The sequence below is a fragment of the Peromyscus californicus genome, unplaced genomic scaffold (genome assembly GCF_007827085.1).
Source record: "Peromyscus californicus insignis strain IS unplaced genomic scaffold, ASM782708v3 Scaffold_16__1_contigs__length_79575227, whole genome shotgun sequence".
Lineage (NCBI taxonomy): Eukaryota > Metazoa > Chordata > Mammalia > Rodentia > Cricetidae > Peromyscus > Peromyscus californicus.
Window position 1 is genome coordinate 3,131,025 of NW_026294458.1, and position 9,920 is coordinate 3,140,944.

Here is a 9,920-nt window from a genome sequence, read left to right on the forward strand (position 1 = left end):
GTGGAGTTGTAGCTAATGCAGGGATGTAAGGTGGAGTTGTAGCTAATGCAGGGGTGTGGGGTGAGGTTGGAGCTAATGCAGGGATGTGGGGTGAGGTTGGAGCTAATGCAGGGATGTGAGGTGGAGTTGTAGCTAATGCAGGGTCATGGGGCTCCTTAAAGCAGAGGTTTAAGTTCAGCGAAAAGCCACTGGTCTGACCCAGGAATCATGATATAGTAATTAGAATGGTGTTTAATGCACCAGGTTCAGCACCTGTAGATCTCATATCCCAAACCCAGACACCCCAAATCTTTACAGATAACACCCCGTATCTGTAAAAGTATAACTGATACACATTAGCCACCCATGGTAGCACCCGTCTGCAATTGCAGCACTGGGGAGGCTGAAACAGGAGGAAGGTGAGTTCAAGGCCATCCTGGGACACATAACAAGATCCTGATGCAAAAAAAAGCAACACAAAACAGAGAAAGCAAATGAAAATTGTACAGGAGTACATTACATGCTCATTGGACACGCCCTATGTATGCATTGTGAAATAACTTGAACTCTTATTTGTCTTTATGTATGATCAGATCATGTAAAGTCTATCCTCATCACCATTTTCAGTGACCTATTGTCTTCCTGTGGCATGGCAGAACTTTATAACTCGTCTGTACAATTTTCACCCAAAGCCCATGAGCTTCTTCTCCAGCTGTGGGAGCATTCACTTGGCCATGCAAGACTCCCCCCATCTATCCAGCCACATTGTGGGATTGTGTAACAAGCAGATGTCTTGCTTGTCTCACAGAGATCATGAGGGCCACAGTGAGTCAGACTCCATGGATTCATGAGATTCTGCTTGGATCCCTGTGTCCTCAAACACTGACTGCAGACCCTGAGGGACAAGCACTACATCTTGGAGTGCCCATGGTCCATCAAGACAAGGACATGGTACCAGACAATAGAGTGTGAGTTCCCTAACAGATGTGTGAAGTACAGAGGGACTTCTGGTCCAGTCTAGCTTTCCTTCACTTGAGGCACATGGCCTTTCTGCCTACTTTGGGCTCCTTATATCTTGGAGATTGAAGGAAGGATCCAAGGGACATTAACTAAGTTGCTCCACCCCAGAAACCCTACATCCTAGGACTCAGAACCCATGATTCCCTCTTGGAGCAATGATAGATCTCCAGACCTTCCCAATTGTTCTCTAAGCCCTGATCCTATCATGGCCTCTGGTCAAGAAGCAGCCACAAACCACAGCTTCCTGCAGTTATCCAGATGTAGCCATCAGACCACCCCTCACTCAACACTCAAGATGCCTGATTCTTCTCTCTTCAGGTAAAGGATTGTCTCCTATCCAGGTACTTCAGCCCTGCTTTCTCTCTTGGCTCCTGCCCACCTCTCTACTCAGGGCTATTGCATACCCATCTACACAGACTGATTTTAGAACAGCTACAGAACTGCTTTTTCCAAGTCACACTTGTTGATGCTCTAGAAGTTTCCTGGCTTTCAGAAACCCTGACCTGTTCCACGGTTCCTGAAACCCTCTCTGAGGTGGCTTCTGTGGTTTTTGGAGGGCATAAATCATCCTCCAAAGCCTGGAGATCTTGAGGCTTTACTGGACATGAGAACGATAGTGTAGCAACCACTGGCAAGTGTGGAGGCCAGTGTGATGATGAAGTCTGTGTATCCACCAGAGCCCAAGAACTTGGACAAACGTTAATCTTGATGTTTTGGATAATTTTGGTGAAATTAATATTTAAATCATGGACTTCAAATAATATAGATTCTTTTTATGATATGGATTGCTTCGTCTAGCTTACTGGAGTACAAAGATTGAATTCTCCTGAACAAGAAATTTTGCTGGCTGATGACTTTGAACATGAACAGCATTTCCTCCCTGGGCTTCCAGCCTGACAGCCTCCTTCAGATTCTGAACCTGCCATCTTCAAGCTGTGGGCATCACTTCCTGAAAAATCTTAATCTCTCTGTATTTGCACACACACACACATTTTGTTTCTCTAGAGAATGCTATTAATAAATCAGCTATGTCATCTGACATCCGTGGGGTGCTCACTATAATCTCTCATAGATGGACTCATTGAAATGCAGGGACTTATACTGGTACACTTCCTTCCCAAGCTAGGAAGAAATAGAGGGTCCTAAGTCCAAAAACACTAAGCCTTTTATGAGTCACAAATATCTTTGAAAATGTGAGGAAAGCCACAGAAAATCTTCCAGAAAACAATATATGCCTCAATACAATGCTGCTTCTGACCCCTGGGGCTCCACAGTTAACTACACATGTGTTAGACTTGAAACTTGGGGAGAACAGGAAGTGTTAACATTCACTACAGCTTCCCTGGTGCACTGAACCCTGAACATAATGGCACTCAGTGGCTTCAGGATTCACAGAGTTTAGTCCAGACAGATGTTTCTGATCAGGTGTAGTCAAGGCTCTCTCAACAGAGAGAATCACAGAAAGATCAAGTTCAAGTTTCAGACAGAAGACAAATCTAGTCACTGATACCTATCCCCCTGCTCCCAGCAGAGGCTGGCTAGAACCATGGGTACACATCCGCAGGACTCACAGTGGCCTGGGCAGAGGGTCAGTGGGATGAACACCCACAGATGACCAACTCTGCCCACCTCCCCTGCCCTGCCAATACTACCTGAAAGAGATAAACCAAAACCCACAGCATCTGAAAATGCCAAACCTGGGCTTGGCCTGAGCAGAGTCAACAGCACAATACTGAAAAGAACCCACAGAGGAGACGTCTGGGTTGCATGTGCTAAACAAGATTGCCACCAGAGGCCAATCAGAGCTCTTCAAAACTCCTATGTCAGAAACCACTAGGACACACACAAGTGCCATGTGTGAGCACAGAGAAGAAAGCAAATACCTCTCCCTGACCCCACTCTCTATGGTGTGGATGTAGTTTGCCTTCTAAAAGTTCATGTGCTCAAAGCTTTGTCCCTAGTGTGGCAATCCTGAAGATGGTGGTACCTTTGAAAATGTGGTGTCTAAGGACTGGGGAGATGGCTCAGAGGCTAAAGTACTTGTCACATAAGGGATAGGTCCAGAGTCTGAACCCCCAGAACCACATAAATGCCCATCTATACTCCCAGCACTCTGAAGATAGAAAGTGAGGATTCCTGGAGCAAGCTGGCTAGCTAAACCAGTTGAGTTGCTGAGGTCTAGGTTTAAGTGAAAGACCCTGCTTCAGCCATCAACTTCTGACCTCTATACACCACACACACACATATATATATACCCACACACATATTAACATGTACACACAAATACACATGTAAAACAGAGGTGGAGTCTACTGGAAGGTGATTAGGTAACTGGGGAATTCTCCTATGGAATGGTTTAGTGGAACAATACCAGAGGACTGCATGGAGATCGTAATACCTGTGAGGCTAAGGGTCCTATAACACTTAAAGGGGCAAGGTCCCAATATCTGCACAAGGATGTTAAGCTTGTAGGGCCAATGGTTCTAATGTCTGAGATCTGCACAGGGATGTAAAACTGCTAGGTTCAAGGGTTCTGATGCCTGGGTTTTCCTGGGATGATAACATTTGTAAGGTCTACCTATTTTCCCATTCTGTGATACTACCCACTAAGGGAAATGAAAGTTACTAGAGACCAGCATTTAAAAAGCTTTCCTTGTCCAACCACAAGTCCTATCCACATAGAACAAGAGTCCTCAACCAGCTGATTATCTTGCTCCCAGTAATAATCTTTGATTTGTAACATAACTGCTTAGAACTCCTAAATGCAGGAGGCACACCTCACCCACTGGCTTTTCCTAATGAGTCTACCCAAATCAAGTATGCTGTGCTATCTCCACTCCCAAGCCTAGCTCTGCCCCCACAGCAGCTTCTGCACTGGCCCAGCCTGAAGCTATAATCCATATCAGACCAAGAAAAGAAGTCCACAGGCCCAGGTCTATTGAGAGCCGCTGGTAGCAAAAGTCCATGGAGTATTCAACAGTGACAACTAGAGTTCAGAAGGTCAACCTATCAGGACTAAGGGTTCTGTTAGAGGAAAGCATCATGCAAGGCATTAAGGAATTACTGCCTTTTGAATGAACTGACTGTCTCTTGTTGTAAACTTCTTGTGCAATAACAGCTATGATTCTCCACATTTACCATGCATTTCCATGTGATGTGTACATGTAATCTCACAACTGCATCTCAATCTTGGGCACAACTTTCCCTATACATTTGGGGTAATTGAATAACTGTCCCCAGCTGTGTTTATTTTTTATTAACATACATCTGTCCAGGGCCATTCTCTGGACAAAAGTATTTCAGCAAAGATACCTTTTTCCAAGGACAAAACTGCACATAAGTAAACATTAGCTCATCTCACTTACAGATAAGGGAAAATAACCACTAGCAATTAAATCCTCAACTCCTTACCTTCACCCCAGGTTATTTATACAAGACCCTAATTTAAGAGATTTACTGCTCACATTCTTGAGATGTTTTAGGTGATTTAAGGTGATTACTTCCCACAGACCCAAGGAGATTGCCATCAAGGCCAGGGAGGTGATAGGTGCCCAGCTTCTTTCTTGTGCAAATTAGGTTTTAATTCCTCCTCAGTCAGGTGCTATTCCTAGATTCCTTAATTGATCTTAGCCTTTAGTTGACCTTACCAGAGAACTCCCCTTTAGTCACTCCCCTTTTGGGTTGTAATTGGAAGCTGACATTTATTGCCATATGTGTGGATCCTTATCACCCATCTCTGCAACCCTGAAAACTCACATTGCTTTGCCAAAGAATTACTGCATGTGTATATATACTGGTTCTCTAAGAGCACGAGGGAGAATTAGATTGAGAAAAACAAAGATGAGGACGGAGATGGAAAGAACTAGACAGAGATGAGAGAACAGCAGAAGGGACTGAGAGCAGGAGGGACTGAGAGGAGCTAAGTACAAGAACAGAAAAGTAACTGTGTGGGTAGAACTGACTTAGAAGAATAACATGAATGGACTAAAGAACTCAATGTACTTAGATTCATTTGATATCCCTCAGATTAGAATCCTGGCTGGTTCTTAGACTCTTCCACGGACCCTGGGAGAAAACAATAAAGGCTGGACCTTTTATTGGTTTTGGTACAGGTCATGTCACAAAAAACAAACAATATGAAATACCAAGATAATATGTTCCCTCTCCAAACTCATCCACTAGTCCTATAGAAATGTTCTCCAGTGAGAATTACTTAGATAAACCTCAGTACATAGACATTAAGAGAATAATCATAAACTTGAACAAAGAATCCAAGGAGATTAAAGAAGACATAAAAAAAACCTCAATGAACTTAAAAGGGGTATAGCAAAAAGCACCTAAAGTATGTCCAAGAAAAGACAAATACATAGATAAGTAAAATGATAAAGATAACACAAGCTTCAAAAGCTTATTTAAATAAAGAGCGAGAAATATTGAGAGCTCAATCTGAAATGAAAATGGAATTGAAAACTCAATGACCCAATCAGAAAACTCAGGGGGAAAGCCTTATAAGTAGGATCAAGAAGACAAAATATCTGAATTTTAAGATAAAGAAGAGGAATTAGACCACACAAGCAAAGAATATGAAAAAAAATATTTTAAATACATGAAAGAAACATGCAAGAATTAGCTGGGGAGAAGGCGAGGGGGGGCCACGGAAGGGGGGAGGACAGGGGAATCCATGGCTGATATGTAAAATTAAATTAAATTATAAAATAAAAAAAGAATATAAGATACCAAGAAAAGATCAAATAAGCATAGATGAAGGAGGAGAATACAAAGTCAATGGCATAGATCAGATCTTCAATGGGATTACAGAAGAAAAACTCCCCAAATTAAGGGGAAACATACACATACAGATACAAGAAGCACCTAGAACACCAAAAAGATGGGACCAGAAAAGAAACTCTCCATATAGGTCAGGGTTCTCTAAAGGAACAGAACTGATGAGATGAATGTCTATATAAAGGAGCCTTATTAGAGGAACGTTACGTGCTGTGGTCCTGCTAGTCTACCCATTGCTGTCTCCCAAGAATCCAATAGTTGTTCATTCCATGAGGCTGGATGTCTCAGTTGTCGGAATCCTGAAGAAGTAGGCTCTAACATCAGTGAAGGAATGCTTCTGTAGCAGGGTAGAAGGACTTATCAGGGAGAGTGAAGGCAAACAGGCAAAAAGCAAAAGCCCCCTACTATAGCTGGAGAATTTCTCTCCAGTTCCCGAGGCCAAGTCCCGCCAGTCCCAGAGCCCACTTATAAAATAAACACACAGACTCTTACATTATTTAAACTGCTTGGCCATTAGCTCAGGCCTATCATTGTCTAGCTCTCACTGTTATATTCAGCGCATTTCTATTAATCTTTACTTTGCCACATGGCTTGTGGCTTACCGGTACTTTACATCTTCCTTGTCCTGGCAGCGGCTCCAGGCAGTCTCCCCTATCCTTCCTCTTTCCTCAATTCTCCTCTCAGTCCCACCTATACTGTCTGGCCACTGGCCAATCAGTGTTTTGTTTATATAGAGCGATATCCACAGCACTTCTCCTTCTCTTCTTTTTTAAAAAGGAAGGTTTTAACTTTAACATAGTAAAATTACATATAACAAAACAATTATCGAGCAAGAATTACAGTTACAATATTAAAGAAGATATCCTATCTATCTTATATTTGTGAGTTTAAGGTTTTATATCTAACTTATCTTTTATCATAACTAAGGAAAATTGTAAGTATCTAGTCTTCAACCACATCAAAGACCTCAGAAGGATATAATACTACCTGAGAAATGGGAGAAGGATGCAAGCAACTTTCGGGAGTCTTGCAGGGTAGACAGAGACAGCTGACAGCCTAGACAGTCATCCAAAATTCTCTTGTAAAGTTGGGGCATCCATCTTCAGCCCACAGGCCTAGAGTCTCTCAGTCACTTTTCTCTGTGTCCTGTAGAATGTCTGGCAGTTTTCCTCTGCAAAGCAGGAACCTGAAGGACCATTTTGTCAAGCAAAGTTCAGTGGTCACCTTCCTATGGGTCCTGCATGTCCAGTTGATCAAGCAGTCCAGGCAAGAACAGTTTCTTGCCCAAATGGCTATTTTGCCAAGGTGAAGATAAACTCCATGCAGAGTGTCTTCAATGCCCATCCTCCTCTCTGAAGTAAATCGGTGCTGTCAGGAGCAGACATGTCTCACTGTCCAGAAAGTCTAAATTTTTAAAACATTTTAAATGCCATATTCTATAGGTCTTTGAAGTGTTTGAAGACTACCTATCTATCTGAAATATATCTATGTATACCTAGAAAACTTAACTAACATGGCTACAAATATGATTATCATAGATGACTGTGGTATTGTATTCCCCCAAATATTGTGCATGCTAGTAAACTTATCTGGGGTCAGAGACAGAGCAGCCACAATATTAAACATAAAGGATAGGCAGTGGTAGCACACACCTTTAATCCTAGCATTCCAGAGGCAGAAATCCATGTGTTCAAGGATACAGCTAAGCATGGTGACTCACACCTTTAATCCCAGAAAGTAAGCCTTTAATCCCAGGGAGTGGTGGTAGAAAGCAGAAAGGTATATAAGGCGTGAGGACCAGAAACTAAAGGCATTTTGGCTGGTTAAGCATTAAGACTTTTGAGCAGCAATTCAGCTGAGACCCATTCTGGATGAGGACTCAGAGGCCTCCAGTCTGAGGAAACAAGACCAGCAGATGATCCGCGATGTGGCTTGTTCTGTCTCTCTGATTTACCAGCATAAGTTTATTAGCATGCACAATATTTGGGGTAATATAATACCACATTTAATTTTTAAAAGCTTATAACTAATACAAGAAAAATTATATCCAGTAAGTATATACATTATACACAATCAAGATTACATTAACGATGTCTAGTCCATTAACATTTGGCAGATTCAGATAAAAACTCCATTATATATATTAACAATGTCCAGTCCAGTAACATTTGATAAACTCAGACCAAAAAATTTTCATTACTTATCTTATTTAAAACAAGTAGTTCCTTTTTAAAAGTAGATTCCATAACCTCCCTTTTTATCTTATCATATCCATATTCTCTCTTTTTTCTTTTCATAATACATTCAGTAGTCTACCTTTTGTCATTTTTATATCTTCCCCTTTTTCTTCAGTGTAGATTCAGTGATCTACCTATTTATCCTATTATTTCTTTATCTTTTTTCTCAGAGTAGATTCAATGATCTATCTCAGATGACTAATTATTAATCTACTTTTTAATTGTCCATTACAATTTTAAATGAGTTACATAACCATAATACCTCAAACAAGAATAGAAATATATATACAGTATAACAAAATTAAGTTTAAACTTGTATCAATAAACTAAAATCCATAGCAATATAAAAATTTTAAACAAGTTGTTACTCTTTAAAAGCAGGTTCATTAATCTACCCTTTCATCCTATCATATCTATATCACCCTTCTTCCAAGTCCTTTATATGGGCCCAGGTGTTGCCTAGGTTTAGGGCGGGTCTTTTGACCTCATATGATCCAGATTTAAGGTAAATCTTCCCACTTTAAATGATCCAATCAAGGAAAGTCCATGACAGGTGTGCACAGCTGTTTGGGTTTGTCGTTAATTCCAAATGTAGTCAAGTTGACAACCAAGAATAGCCGTCACATCCCCACAGTATACTACAGTTAAAACACCGGACAGATGTACAGAATAAAGCCGTCACATCCCCACAGTGTACTACAGTTAAAGCACCAGACAGATGTACAGAATACAGAGAGGTACTGAGAGCTGCAAGGGAAAAAGCACAAACCACATATGAAGGAGCACCTGCTAGGATTACAGGCGACTTCTCAGTGGAAACTTTAAAAGACAGAAGGGCCTGGAACAAGACACTTCGAGAAGACCATGGATGCCAACCCAGATGACTCTACCCAGCAAAACTTCCTACCACGGTTGATGGAGAAGGAAAAACCTTACACAATATAAACAGGCTAAAAGAATTCATATCCAGGCCCAGCGGTGGTGCACGCCTTTAATCCCAGCATTCAGGAGGCAAAGCCAGGCAGATCTCTGTGAGTTTGAGGCCAGCCTGGTCTACAGAGTAGGATCCAGGACAGGTACCAAAAACTACACAGAGAAACCCTGCCTCAAAAAAAAAAAAAAAAAAAAAAAAAAGAATTCATAGCCATCAAATCAGACTTATAGAAAGTCCTGGAATCAATACTTCAGTGTTTCAGTGTGAAGAGAGGAATAAGCACAGCTCATAGATCAGTGCCTTGTTCAACTACCATCAGAGAAGCCTCCTCCTGCACCAGATGGGAATAAATAGAGATCCACAACTAGAAACATGCAAAGAGCAAGACCTTGAAATACTCAGCCCTAAAAGGGATGCCTCCATCAAATCTCTCCCCTCAGGGCTCAGGGATCCCTAAAGAAGATGAGGCAAAAAAAAAAAAAAAAAAGTGAAAGAGCCAGAGGGGATGGAGGATGCCAGGCAATCAAGGCCTTCTAGACACAGCAGAGCTGGTGCACTTATGAACTCCCAGAGACTATGACAGCATGCACAGCCTGCATGGGTCTGCACCACATAGGTCCTAGAGCTGAAAGGAGTGTACACATACCTGTCCCTAACCCAGAAGCTATCTCCAGTTGATAGCTATTTGCAAATGAAATATTAGTTTTCTCCAAGGAAGTCTCACTGGGGAAACAAACCACTCTTAAAGAGAGGCCCCATGCCCAGCAGCAGATGCCAGCACAAAACAAACCCAATAGCATCTTTAGGGGAGGGGGGTTGTCTCGTAAAGTCAGAGCGTGTGGGGTGTGTGTGGGGGGGTATCCTTCAGGTCCTTTGTGTACATACTTTGGCTTCCAGTTTTGGATTTTTACGGGATTCCTGAGTGTTCCAACATGTGTGTCTCTGTGTCTATACGTGTTTCTTGT